This window comes from Agelaius tricolor, unplaced genomic scaffold, assembly GCF_023055355.1.
Source record: "Agelaius tricolor isolate 1412-34295 unplaced genomic scaffold, bAgeTri1.0.p SCAF_27, whole genome shotgun sequence".
In the NCBI taxonomy this organism is placed as follows: Eukaryota; Metazoa; Chordata; class Aves; order Passeriformes; family Icteridae; genus Agelaius; species Agelaius tricolor.
The window spans coordinates 10,333,096-10,346,935 of NW_027269287.1; the positions used below are offsets into that span (position 1 = coordinate 10,333,096).

Consider the following 13,840-nt stretch of genomic DNA (forward strand, 5'->3'; position numbering starts at 1 on the left):
GTTGCCTTCTGCACTGGTACCTGGTATGGGTGTGGTTTTATGTGTTTCTTGTGTTCTACACCTGCTTTGTACCTGTTTCTGTAGAGATGGTGGATTACAAACACCAGCTGAAAGGGTCATACCACTATCAGATCTTGCCATTTTCATGTTAGAAAAGCATTCTCTGGAGTACTTAATTCAGACTTCTCCCCTTCCTCTAAAACCATAGACATGCATTTCTATGGGCTTCTTACCTGCATTTGTTCAACATGCAGCTGCCATCAAAAAAAAAAAAAAAAAAAAAAAAAAAAAAAAAAAAAAAAAAAAAGCAGGAAAAAATTGTAACATTTTTCCTACATCTTGAAAATATTCACTTTATTTTTGTAAAAAAACACTGGAAAATATACAGATAGATAAAAGCCAGAAAGAAATGTCCTACAAGTAAATAGAGGTACTAGGGTAAGCATTGAATTGTTACAATTGGTAAGGTAATGTTTTGGCCAATTTTTTATCAATACAGTAGTTTATTTTTATTAAGTTCACCTCTCTTAGCATACACTACATGGACTTTTGGGGCAGATATTGGTCTTCTGAGAGTCATTGTCTGCTGAACGTTCTGTCAAATATCTGAAAAATGCTTTCTTAGCTCTTGACTAGTTGCAAGCAGCTCATTCTCTCTGACCAGATAATAAGATAACAGGACATTTTAAATTCTTTTAACAAATTGGAGTATATCCAAATCCTTCTCTGGGAAATTAATTTTTGTACACATGAATCTCAGGCGTGTTTTTTAAAAGATTATGCAACTAGCAATTGAAACGTCTTCTTCAGTTAAGACTTCAAGGAAAACCCATGCCTTACAAGATGCACAAGTTTTAGGTGATGGGATAAAGTGGGTCTTCTCCCCAGCGAGGTTGAAGAAATCAGAAGTTAATATTTCTATTATAATGTAATTAAATTGTGAGTTGGGATTGGATATTTGAAAGTGTTTAGTACCTAATCCTTCCTGGGTAGTTCAAAATGCAAATACCCAAGAAGTTGAATTTTTCTCCTTCAGCAAAATAGACCTTTTGCAACTGAGTTATTGAGGTTATTCAAAAGGGTCACAAACTCAGCCACAGTAGGTTATTTAGACTATATGAGAGGGATACAATATATGTTTTAATACAAGCAGTTCAATGGTCCTACAAGCTTGAAGGTCCTTCAAAACTGTAACCACTAAAATAAATACTAGAATGTATTTTATTGTATGAGGGGAGCTCTAGTTACCAACTATCATTTTTCTGTTGAAGCAGCGCGGCAAGAGAGGAGAAGGGCCAACCCTCTCGAGCACCCCGGCAAGCTGGCCAGCACCGCTTGCAACTCGGGGGCACTGTCCCACTCTCAGTGTTTGGGACTGCGCCTAAGGAGAGCACCCTGCGTTATAGCAGTGATGCTTCCTTGCAGGAGGATGTGGCTGCCCCTGGCTATGACCGGCAGGAAATAAGAGAGTGCTCTCCAGTTGGGGAACAATCCAGGTTTAATGTAGAACCCAGTGAAGCCAACAACCAAAGAGAGTGAGGGAGGGGCTACAGCAACTTATAAAGGGAGAGGGTTACAGGGGAGGAGCCCTTCTTCAGGCAAATAGGAGTGCAAGGGGTAGTGGAGTACAGATGATTGACACAAGGGAAACACCAATAACAACAACTTGGAGGAGAGGCCCTGGCCCCTGAGCCATTCAGTCCATGCCCTCGATAGAAGTTTCCAGAGAAAAAGGTGGTGGCAGAGAGTGACTGGCAGGGCACTGGGGAGGGGTTTGGAAAAAGGTACATTGATCTCCAGGGACCCCGGGGAGGAACTGGGGTAACTGACAGTAGCAGGGAGGGGAGGGAGAACCAGGGCAGAACCGTTACAAAACAGGGGGAACAGAACATACCAACACAATACAACATTCTGTGCTCCACAAAGAGCATTATAAAAGAACATACAACATTCTGTGCTCCACAAAGAGCATTATTAAAGTTGCAAAGCCCTGAAAAGATCCTCCATGCATTCCCTTTGTGACTTGTTCAAATAATTCTCCTTCCTTGTCCCAATCCACCCATAGCACTGGTTTAAAGTATGAGCACCTATGCTGTTTTCTCATCAACGCCTGCACAGCTTTCTCAGTCTGCTCTCAAAGTTCAACTTGTCCCTATGTTATTATGACTTTTTCTGTGATAGTTATTTTAAGTTATCATTAATTAATCTATTTCCACAATAACTTCAACATGAATAAATATTGATAATCTCAGTTTACCAAAGGGCTTGTATTTGTGAAAACCCTATTTGAAAAACTTGTCATTGAGACTTCTAAACCTCTAGAGTGTTTTATACTGAATTTAGGTGGTGTTTTCTACATCTGTAAACATATGTTGCCTTTACAAATGGCCTCAATGCAGCTGTCTGTAAAACAGGGGAGATTTGGTGGCTGTGAAAAGTTAATGTACAACAACTTAACCAAAACCAACACAGCTTTGTGGCAGAAACAAGGACTGACCCATGTCTTCTCCATCATTTCCTTTTTGTTTTCCTGGAATGTCCTGTGTCAATCAGAACCCCTGACTGGAAGCTTTCCAGGGGAAGTATTTTGTGACAGAAAATGTCCCTTTTGGAAAACTATACATTATTTAGGATGTAGAAAAACTGCAGAAGCATAAAGAGTCCTTCTTCAAGAGCTCTCCCAAAATCAGACCATTTTCCTCCCTGTCTGTGCATGCTGCCATCTGCCTCCCCTCTAGCCTTCTCCGCCTCCTTGTGAGCCAGGCAGGGGAAGGGAGGCTTCACCTAATAGCACAGGACTGGTAGGGTCTTGTCATAATTAGTTTATGCATCAGGCATCAAGGAAGCAAAACAAACCCCATAATTCTAATACCAATTCAAGAAGAAAATTTTTAAAAGCCACATCAAACCCCAAATGCATTTTTCCCCACAAAAAGTGTTAGATACCAATCAGCTTTTTCAGACTCCATAAAGAAATGAAATCTGACTCCTGCAGACAAATGCTTCTATTGCTGCACACCTCTTATTCATCCCCAGAGCAATTCCATCTCGTGCACAGTCTGAGGGAAAATCCTGTGGACAAAATGGTAAATAATCATATAACTAAATCTGCTGAACACAAACCTCAGGGGTGTAACTGAGGCTATATGGGCACCTCAAAGTGTAGCCCATTCACATGTAGGATATAGAATTACAGCATAGATGGAGCTTTGTGCTTGATGCAGTGACTGGTAGAAGCAGGCGTCACCCTCAGGGTCAGCAGTCAGGACGGGTAGCCAGCCTTCTCCTTTCACAATTAACGCTCTCAGCCCAACAGCTTCCCACCACCAGGTGCCCACAACTGCCCCCGCCCAGCTCCCAGCCCCACTTGTCTCCTCCATCCGTCCATCTTTGTCCCTCTGTCCTGCCTCTCAGACATCAAAGAAGGCCGAGATGGAAAATGGTTCTATGAGCAATAGTTCTGTTTCTGAGCCTCAAGCAGATTACTTCAACTGCAAGAAATTGAATTGCTAGAAAGTAAAGTCTCTCTGTGTTGCCAAAAATCTGAGAGGGAATATGTCAGAAAGGACTCCTTCTTACCTTTAAGTTCACATCAATTATATTTCATTCCTCTTCAGCACTGCTAATCCTGGCTTACCTTCAGATAAAAAGAGAAAAAAAAATAGGTTAGTGTTTGGATTTGTGTGATACACAGACTCTAAAAGGAGATAGACAAATTTCCTTTTTAAACAACTGAAATTAGTTTTAAAGAATTTCACAAGATTGTCAGTGCCCCTAACTCCTGCACTGTTGCAAAAGACCTATATAAACACAATATCCTGAGGAAAAAATAAAAGGTAGTTTAATCTAGAAGTTACACCTCACACAGAAATGTTAACGAAACAGTACAGCTGGTACTTGCAACTGAAATAATCTTTTATCAGCAGCAATATGGAAAATTATGTCAGAAAGAAAAAAGGATTTTCAAGTTGATTGTGACCTCTTTAATTTATGACCTGGTTTTAATATTATAGCCCGTACACAAGCATCTGATCTTGCCCATCAGCAGAACAGGGAGCTATCTTTTCCTCTGTTTACTGCTGTACAAAATTATAAACTACAATAGTAAACCCCAGAGTGGCTAGGCTAGAGTTTAACTCCAAACTTGTTAATGAAACCACAACCCCATAAATTCTAAAATCCAAACTGTTGCAGCAGACAATTTCTTGCTGGTCCGAGGCACATTTGTCCTCACTGCCATTGCAGACTCTCAGTAGTGACCAACAATCAGAGGAGAGGAACATACGCTGTGGCTATGACTGCACAAACATGACTGCCATTCTCATCTCTAGATCTTGTATTTGTTTCCAGTTTTGTGCCCCTGCCTGTTCTCTATTTCTCCAGTCAGTCATGATGGCAGCCTCCCTCACAGGCTTCTTTCCATGCCTAGGAAGGACTTCTGAGGGACCTCATAACTCTACCAGAAGTCTTTCAAGGTTATATGCAAGGCTCAATGCCTACAAAAATCTCATCTAGCCAAGCTGTTGATGGAGTGGTATGGTGCCGTCAAATTACTTCCTTCTACTTGTCTGTTTCCTACATTCCCTTATCACATTGACCTGTTACATGCATGTCTGGTTTTTTTAGCTGATACCTGCGCAGGTGCTGCACAGAGAGGTCCTCCTCCCCACCCTGGGCTCCCCACCTCTGTGACAACACAAGCACAGAGCAAGAATAGTGGCTCTGCTTCACCCAGAGAGGTGACTGCAAGCAGCAGCAGCCTGGGATGTGGCTGTGTCTCTCCATGAGAGGATCCTGCAAGGAGCACAAGCCCCAGCAGTGGGTATAACCCATGGCTTGGGTAAATGACCTGGTATATTGTTTTTGTCTGCATGTAGTATTTGAAATAGACAGGGAGTTCTATTCTCCTGTTTGTCACCTCTCAGAGGGGTTTAAGCACAAAGTGTTCAGTTCAAATGGTACTGGAGAAACCTGGGAGCCTGAAATAGCATCTTTGGCAGCAACACAAAGAGAGAATTTCCAAATGTAACAAAGCTAGGCATAAATCCATTAAGCATCCTGTTCTCTTTCAGGCACATTTTGTGAGCACACCTGCTCTATATACAGGCTGTATCTGATCCATAAAAGAGTTTTGTCTATTGTGGAGCACAACAGTCATAGAGGTCCTAATGACTCCTTTTTGTTCTTGAAAAAAAAGATACAAAATTACTTTCATTTTCAGGAAAAATCAGCCTTTTATCTGCTGCTGCAAATTATTTAAAAGTTATTGGACTGTACTATAGTATAGTATATAGCAGGAGAAAGAAGGCAAATGGCCAGAGTTACTCTTTTGCCTTTTATCCACAACTTCTATATGGCTGCCATAAAAATGTTCTTTAAAAAGGTCCTTTGCAATGACTCTATGTGGAAGACACCTTCCACTAACTGTAAAGGTGTGATACAAATCTCATAGCTAGACTTGTAAACTAATACTACTTCAACTTCTGCTTGGCCAAACTAATTCTAAAACTTCTTCTCTCTTATCTTTAGCTGAAAGATTACTTATCTGGGGAGGGAAAGTAGTTCCAGATAATTGGAACATGATTTTTTACATATATGGTTTAGTTATGCAAGTAAAGATTATAATCACCATAGTCAAACATCTTCAGCTCAAAGTTCACAACATGATACAGATATAGAGCGCTGCTTGTAAAAATTCCTGAGTTTATTCTATCATGGCCCAAGATTTCAAATCTAGGCATCTATATTCACATTCAGACATTTGAGTAAGTTCCCTGATTTCAACACTTGCTGCACCACTGTAAGCAATTCCTACTGGTTCTTTTGCAGCTTCTTCTTAGGATGAAGAACATTTCCCAAGAAAATTCTGCCTTGCCAGACCTGTTAAGTCTGGTTTCACATAGATTCCATGGAATATACATTATATATTCAAAAAACCTGACAGAGATTAAAAGCATCCCTATACCCATATTCAGGAGTTTAAAAAAAAATATGTGGCCTGCTTTAACACTGCTCAGCCTTCTGATGCAAGTTTGCATGATTTTCCAATGACTGATCACAAAAGAAGTTTGTCTATCTTCTGGAAGAGGAAGAAGAGTTCAGCCAGAGCTACATGCTGTCATTAAGGCTAAAGATCTCATGCTAAAACTAAGGCCCAGAGATGACTGTAGGGAATAGATGCAAAAACTGGAACAGTTCTGAACAAGCAATAGAAATAAGGATTAGTGAGCCATTCTGATGGGCTAATGATATCAGAAACTTTCATAAAGTTACCAACTATTTTCTCTCAAAAAGCGCATAGAGAGAAAGACAAAGCTCTGCTACAGCCATATAAGAAATATGTATGCACACATATCTGTGTGTGCACATTTAACATGCATATTCATACGTGTTTAATGTCTAAATTACATTTTTGATGTTCCAATACAAACAATCCCTATTACAGAAATGAAATGTCTTACTGTCAGGTCTCATTGTTCCTTCAAACAAAACACAAGGTGAAAGGGAAAAGAGCTGTAGATAGCCATCAGTACTCACTCCTACAGGAGACAAGGACTCAACAGTTGAAAAAGCCAAAGGGTGGGGAATGCTACTGCTGATGGAAGCACTGGAGCCTTGCCAGACAGGAGCCAGATGACAGAGCAGAGCTATTCTGGGAGGGGAAGGACACAGCACCCCCGTTTCCAAGTGGCATCAAAAGAGATTGCACTGTGTACTCCCTCAGGATTCCGCACACCTGAGCTCACCCTGACCACAATGCCTCATGCTGATAGCATACAGCTGCTTCCTTCACAGACACAGACAATAGCCTCACTTCTGAAAAATAAAAGAATTATGACCTTTACATTCATTTACATCTGTGGACCTGCAGATAGAAACAAGGGGCAAGAGCAGGCATTGATTATCTATCCCTTTCTGCAATTCTCACTTCTGTCTGGCTTTTTTTATTGATGCCACAATACAGTGGAAGGCACTGTTGTCCACTCTCTCTCTCTCTCATCAATGTGGAGCTCATCAGTTGTCATCACAATAGAGATTACTAACTCCAAGTGGCTGCCTACCCTGCTAGCTCTACCTCCAACAAGGCAGAGAGCAACACAGCACAGAGGAGGTGGTTCGCCCACCCAGCTGGAGGCCTGACATAGGGAAAATAACAGCTGGATGTGAGCAATCAACTGAGCTGATAACTCCCTCCTCCTTGAACAGTCTTACTCCATGTCAGACAGTGGGACCATTCTAGTTTTGTGCCAAATTAATAATGCAAAGACAACTGAAAATTGAGAAAATATATTTATTTGCCTGTGACTTCCCAGCTGGGAGGAAACCTGACAAGATTGTCAGAAATGGTTGCAACCCTTCCCATTATTCCAAATAAAGTGAAACTGAAAGAAAATAATTATTAGTGAGATCTTCCACACTGCTGCATACAGCAAGCCCTGAGCTGTTGGAGACTTACTGTGTATTTCCATGGATGCAAAATTTGATACTTGCTGCTATGTTGAAAGAATTCACTTGGAGAAGCAATATTTTCCTTATAAGATTGAGGTGCCACAACACCCCGATGAACAAGACAAAGCCCTCTGAATTTAAAGAGCTATCAAGTGGAGTAATTAGAGATTAAATTAGTTCATGTCATAGCCAGTAGTCAGGACTAAGCAAAATTATTATGACAAATAGTCTCATGCATCTGAAGAATATAAGATCTCTGCAGTATTTGTGGAAATTGGGAATGTAAGGGTGAGACATTATTAAGTGTTGGAAAAACTGAGCCCAGGCAATAATATGTACAGAGAAGGATATGCAGGCAAAGCAGAGTTGCAATGAAACATGCCAACTCTTACTGCAGATGTAAAAACAATCTATTTGATGAAAAAATAACCAACCGTCAGAAAATGCCCTTGTTGCAATTAGCAAGAATACCACATAACAAGAAAACACAACAAAACAATAGCTCTGTGAGGTCATAACCCTGTTTTTCCAAACTGTCAAGAAGAAGACAAAATATATAAATCCATAAACAAATACCAAATACAGTTATATATATATTATATACCTGAAAGACAGCTGTGTCTTGAACCCTGACTTTTCGTCCAGACCTTAAGTTCAACATTGCCTGGCACAAGAAACCCAAATCCATGTCCTGGAGACCTGTGCCTAATCAGAGACTCATATGCAGCACACCAATTAATTCCAGAACTCTGTTCATCTAACATCCTGCTCCCCACTACCCCCACAGAGACCCTGTGGTCTCTGAGCTCCGTCACATCACTGCCCCATCCAGTAGAACTGCAGCACAGAAAACACCATTTTTCAGGAAGATCAACTCCCTCATCCAAATCAGCTGCACGCACGCTTGATCAGAACTGGCTGCAGGTTCAGAGGATGGAGAGCAAAGCTCTTGTTTACTCAGGATGCTGCCCAGGTTCAAGGGACAAGAGCCACAAAAGCCCAAGTAACTTCCTGAAGTAGTATGCTTCTGAATACTGCTTTAGAATCATGGAGTCGTTTTGGTTGGAAATAACCACAAAGATCATGGAGTCCAGCTGAACCTAACTCTCTCAAGTGCATCAGTAAACAGGTCCCTAAATGCCACATCCAAACAGCTTTCCTATACTGTACCTCCAGGCATGGTGACTCCAGTGTTCATGCACAGCCTGTTCCAAGGCTTGAGAAAGCATTCAGTGAAAATTCAGTTTTCTTCATAGCCAAGATGAAGCTCCCCCAGCACAGCCTGAGGCCTTTTGCTCTTGTCCTGTCACCTGTTCCCTGGAGGAAGAGACCAGCCCCCACCTCACCACAACCTCCCCTAGGGCAGCTCTAGAGAGTGATAGGGCCCCTCTGAGCCTCCTTAGCTCCAGGCTAAACACCCACAGCTCCCTCAGCCATTCCTCATGAGTCTTGTGCTTCAGACCCTTCCCCAGCTTTGTGGCCCCTCTCTGGAATTGCTGCAGCCCCCAGTGCCTTGTGCTGAGGGCCCCAACGCCCAGGGCCGGATTCCTGGCGCTGCCTCACCAGTGCAGGCACAGGGGGGACAAATCCTGCCCTGGACCTGCTGCCCACACCACTGCTGATCCAGGGCAGGATGCCAGTGGCCTTTTTGCCTGCCTGGGCACACGCTGGCTTGGGTCCAGCCACTTGTGGGCCAACACCCCCAGGCCCTTTCCTAGGGGGCAGCTTCCCAGCCACTCTGCCCCAGCCCATGGAATTCTGCAGGGACTGTTGTGACCCAAGCACAGGACCTGGCACTTGGCCTCATTGACCTCACACCACCAACCTCCTCCCATCAATCCAGTGTGTCCAGGGCCCTCCGTAGATCCTTCCTGCTGTCCTGCAGATCAGAACTCCTGCCCAACTTGGTGTCACCGCAAACTCACTGAGGGGCATCCATCCCTTCATCCAGTCCATCGACACAGCTGCTGGGCAGGACTGGCCCCAGGACTGAGCCTGGGGAACACCACTGCAGCCTGGCTGCCAGCTGCATGCAGCTCCTGGCCAACCAGCCAGTTTTTAACTCCATGAGCAGTGCCATCCCTCCAAGCCACACCAGCCACTTTCTCCCAGAGAATCCTGTAGGAAACAGTGTCAAAGATGTTTCTCAAATCCAGGTAGTCAACACCCACAGTCTGCTCCTCATCCACTGGATGAGGTCACCTGCTCCTAAAAGGAGATCAGGCTGGCCAAGCAGCACCTGCTCTTCAGGAAGCCACGCAGGCTGGCCCTGACCCCCTGCTTGTTCTGCACGTGCCGTGTCATGGCTCTGAAAAGGACCTGCTCCCTTGACCTCCCTAGTGCCCACGTCAAGGGCATCCCTTTTGCTAACTTCCACTCACCTGGCACCTCTCCAGTTAGCCAGGACTGCTGGGAAATGATGGCAGGTGGTTTGGAGAACATTTCTGCCATTTCCCACAGCACCTTTGTGTGAATTCCCTCTGGCCCCACAGGCTTGTGAGTGTCTAATTGGTGTGGCTGTAATCGTTTCACCTCGGAGTTTGGGAGCTTTCTTCCACTCCCCGTCCCTGTCCTCCAGCACCACGTCCTGGGTACCCAGAGAACAGCTTGGTCGTGTTTCAAGACTGAGAGGCAAAGAAGGAACTCAGTACTTCAGCCCTTTCCTCCTCCTTTGTCCTCACTTTTCTCCCCACATCCAGTTCTAATTGGGATTTGTCCCTTCTGATGTTCTCCCTGCATAAGCTCATGAGATCTTTCTAGTCCTGCTGAGTGGCTCAGAAGGCAGCTCCCACTGACTCCCATCCATGCCGAGTGCTCAGCCTCATGGCACACAAGAAAATGGTGTCAGAAATTCAGGAAATGAGAAGGACAATGTTATCATATCTCTTTGTCTTTCAAGGCTTTTTTTTCTGAATAACAAGCGCCAAGGACTGGGTTCCTCAACACTCCCCAGTGCAAGAGAGATGCCAGGTGCTCAGCACATGGTCAGTACAGCCTTTTCTGTGGCTCCCTGTCTCAGCAGATGTCTGGAAGTCCCTTGAGGGAAAAAGGTTTTCACAGAGACAAGCTTTCTCTATTCAGCCTTTCTGTGTCCGGGCCTGGTTTAAAGCCTGGGCAGGTTTAAAGCCAGGGCAGGCCTTTGCAGGGGAAGGTGCCGTGGCTTGACTCGTGAAGGATTGTGTGAAACTTTTACACCTCACAGGCCAGAGCAACAAATCCAGGTTGCAGGACCTGCTTCAATCCAGCCCTTGCAGACTTTGAGCACTCTGCAACTGCAGCTTTCAAGCAGGGAGAATAACCAGCAAATTGGAAACATGAGTATCTGCCCACAGATTTCTGTCAGAGGAGATAATCTGAGAAAGGACTGGAGGGAGCAATGTTGTGCTTCTACCTTGCATGGCCAGTGCCAAAGTGATCTGCCATCTCCCAGTGCTGCACATGTGAAGGAGTCCTCATCGCTTCTCTGAGTGAACTAAGTGTACAAAGTTCACAGACCTGAAACTGATGGAGTGCCTCAGCCGAGGATCCCCGTGCTTCAGCCAGCAATCCCAGCCTTGCAGTGTCGCCTCTCTTTTAGCAGGGCCCCCGCTTGTCCCCAGAGCTCCCGGATCACCTGCTCTTCCAGGACGGAATGCCACAACCAGCTGTCCTGGGATGTACCGGTGAGCTCTGTCTTTGTGGCTGGATTGATTTGGTTTGTTTCTTCGGTTTTGTCCTTAAGGATGCCACCTCTTGTATTTCGAGACAGAGAAAAATGTCCGTGTGTCTGTCTGTTGGAGACCAATCAGTGACATCCAGCGGCCACTCACTTTGCTAAAGATGGCAAAACCGTGTCGGCAGAGCGGTGTGAGGACGTGCAGGGGAGAGCCGGAGCGTGCGGGGCAGCGCGGGAGCGGCTCAGGCTGCAGCCCCACCACATCTCCTTCCCTGCCTATTTCCTCTGAAGAGTTTATTGCCAGTCACTGCAATGCTCCAGCTGTGTTGGGCTTATTTTCTCCCCATCCTGCGCAATGGTAATTTCTGGTCATAAGACCTGGGCCACAGCCCATGAAACATGGCTGCTTCTTAGAAAGGAAGGAGCCATTTAGTACTTTTGGTCTAGTTATGGCACAGCAGCCTTGTAAACGTGAGGAAAGAGGTCTTAAGTAGCTTTCAAGGGTTGTGGATAATATAAAATGACAAGACTGATGAAACAAACACATGAATTGATAAGTAGCCGCCATTGCAGTGTTGGCACTAGCAGTAATATCTGAGAAAAGCCAAAAGTCATTGCAGCTGGATGATAAAGGATGAAAAGCAGAGGGAGAAGTATATCTGTGGGACAAGGACAAGGGCAAGAAGTTCCTGTGTTAGAAAGAGAATGAGGAAGACAGATGTGTTCCAACAAGGGACCAGAGTGGGAGCCTCCTTCTCTGGCAGGCAAGGAATGCATCAGGCAGGGCCAGCCTGCAGGCCCCACCCATGCATGGCCTTACAGCTTGTAACAAGGCTGCATTGGTCGCTTCAGCTCCAGGGTACTGCTGGGAATCAGCTGCCAAAGGTGCAAATCAGGCCCAAAAGGTGCTCCTATGCATCCACCCCCTACTGGAACAAGGCTTGGAGGAAGTGCTACCTGAGAAGTTGCCCTTGCACTTGCTGAAGGCATCTGCCAGGATGCACAGACTTTAAAGGGGACATGGCATAATCATTCTCACAGGGAAAGAATTCCAAGGTGAGAGGAAAGATTCCAAAGAATTCCAAAGTGGTGGCTTTTTGCAAGTTTTTGCATTTGACAGGCAAGAAATTTTTCTTATATTCAGGGCAGTACAGTAGTAAAACAAGAGAAAAAAAGTCTCTTGCTCCATCCGGTTGAACTGTGGACTGCAAGACATCATTTAGCTATTGAATAGGCTGAAACCAATATTTGTAAAGGATTTTAAGAGGTGGTTAACGGACAGGAACACACTAAGGATATAACATATCAATAATATGAATACAAATTTACTACAAAAAACCACAAAACAACAAACCCAAAATGTGCAGATGGTGTCCAGATAGCTCTGAATAATAAACTGAGTGAATTAAACTGGACTAGGTGGTGACTTTAGCTACTGTGAAGAATACCACACAGTTGTAACAAGTGGGTTATCTCCATGTTCTCCATAATGAAACCAAATCAGAGAAAGGCAAAAAGTCTTCCAAATGCTGTGATACTTGCATGAAATATAGGCACTTATACAAAATAGTGCCTACCAAAATCTCTCAAGATCTATTATTCATTTTGATCCAAGATTGGCACAAACCTAATTTCACTAAACAAGGAAAACACCCAAGTGTGCTGCTAATCCTTTTTAATAAAGGTTTCACAGAGACAGCCCCAGTAATGCAGTCCCAAGGAACACGTGCACACTTCTGAGCCTGCTGACACATTGACCTCCTGCAGGCTGAAGCTGCTTGATTTGCTCCTCTGCACCTCTTATGGGCACACAGCCTTGCCTGAAACCAGCACCACAATGGCACAAAACCTCTGAAAGACACCTGCTTTAAAGGCACCTTAATAAAAATAAAACAACTTGTGGGGATGAGGTCTTTGTCAAACCTTTGGTCTTTTCTTTCTTGTGTGGGGTCACAGCACTTTCGGTTTCCTTCGGGAAGGAAACATAATTATAATGTTCGGGTCAGAGAGAAGAGTAAAGGAAAAGTACTTGTTTAACAATGGCAGGAAGGCAAAAAAACAAAAGTGCCATAAATCTATTTCTGTAAAAGCAATGTCTTTTTCTTTTCTACATATTTTCTGAAAGTGTGTTTGCTTAGGGATGCTAATTGCCTTGAAATTTTTTGTTTGCTTTTTTTTTCAACGTAGAAAGAAAACACACACAGAGAAATAAAAAACAATAACAAAAACCCGCACCAAAACAACCACAAAAAAGCAAACCCAAACAACACCCCACCTTAAGTACTTACGATTAAATAAACCCTTTTGGAACTTCCTTCCCTCCGCCCCTCTTGCTTTTCTTCTTCCTTGCCTCTCCCTCCGCCCCCCGGAGGGTATCGGCGCGGTCCCCGGTGCACGGCGGGCTGGGGAAGTTCAATCCCAGTTCAGGGGCGGGAAGGGAACACTGTGTACTCGGCACGGCCCTCGGTGGCAGCGATACACCCTCGGCAGCAGGACCGGGGCTCCCCCGCCCGCAGCCAGCCCAGCTCCGCCGGCTCCGCCGCCTTTCTCGCACCCGTGCGGTGCCAGCGCTGGCGCTCTCCTCCCTCGCTGTAAGAGGGGTGCAGAAGGTCCTTTCCTTCCCAGCTCGCCCTCCACCGATTTTAGTTTGAGTGAGAAAGCAGGTCCACGGGAAGGTTCGTGACCTGGGGATGGATGGTGGGAGCACCTCCCTCTCTGCAAACACCGCTCCTACAA

General features: G+C 44.7%; 1 long non-coding RNA gene across 1 annotated transcript; it reads right to left on the reverse strand.

The window, feature by feature from the left end:
- On the reverse strand, positions 1-13,580 carry LOC139600398 (uncharacterized). The gene is made up of 3 exons (XR_011682513.1): positions 13,380-13,580; positions 3,580-3,637; positions 1-3,072 (listed from the first exon to the last, which is right to left on the reverse strand). It is a non-coding gene; the product is annotated as an uncharacterized lncRNA (long non-coding RNA).
- Positions 13,581-13,840: the final 260 nt, after the last annotated feature.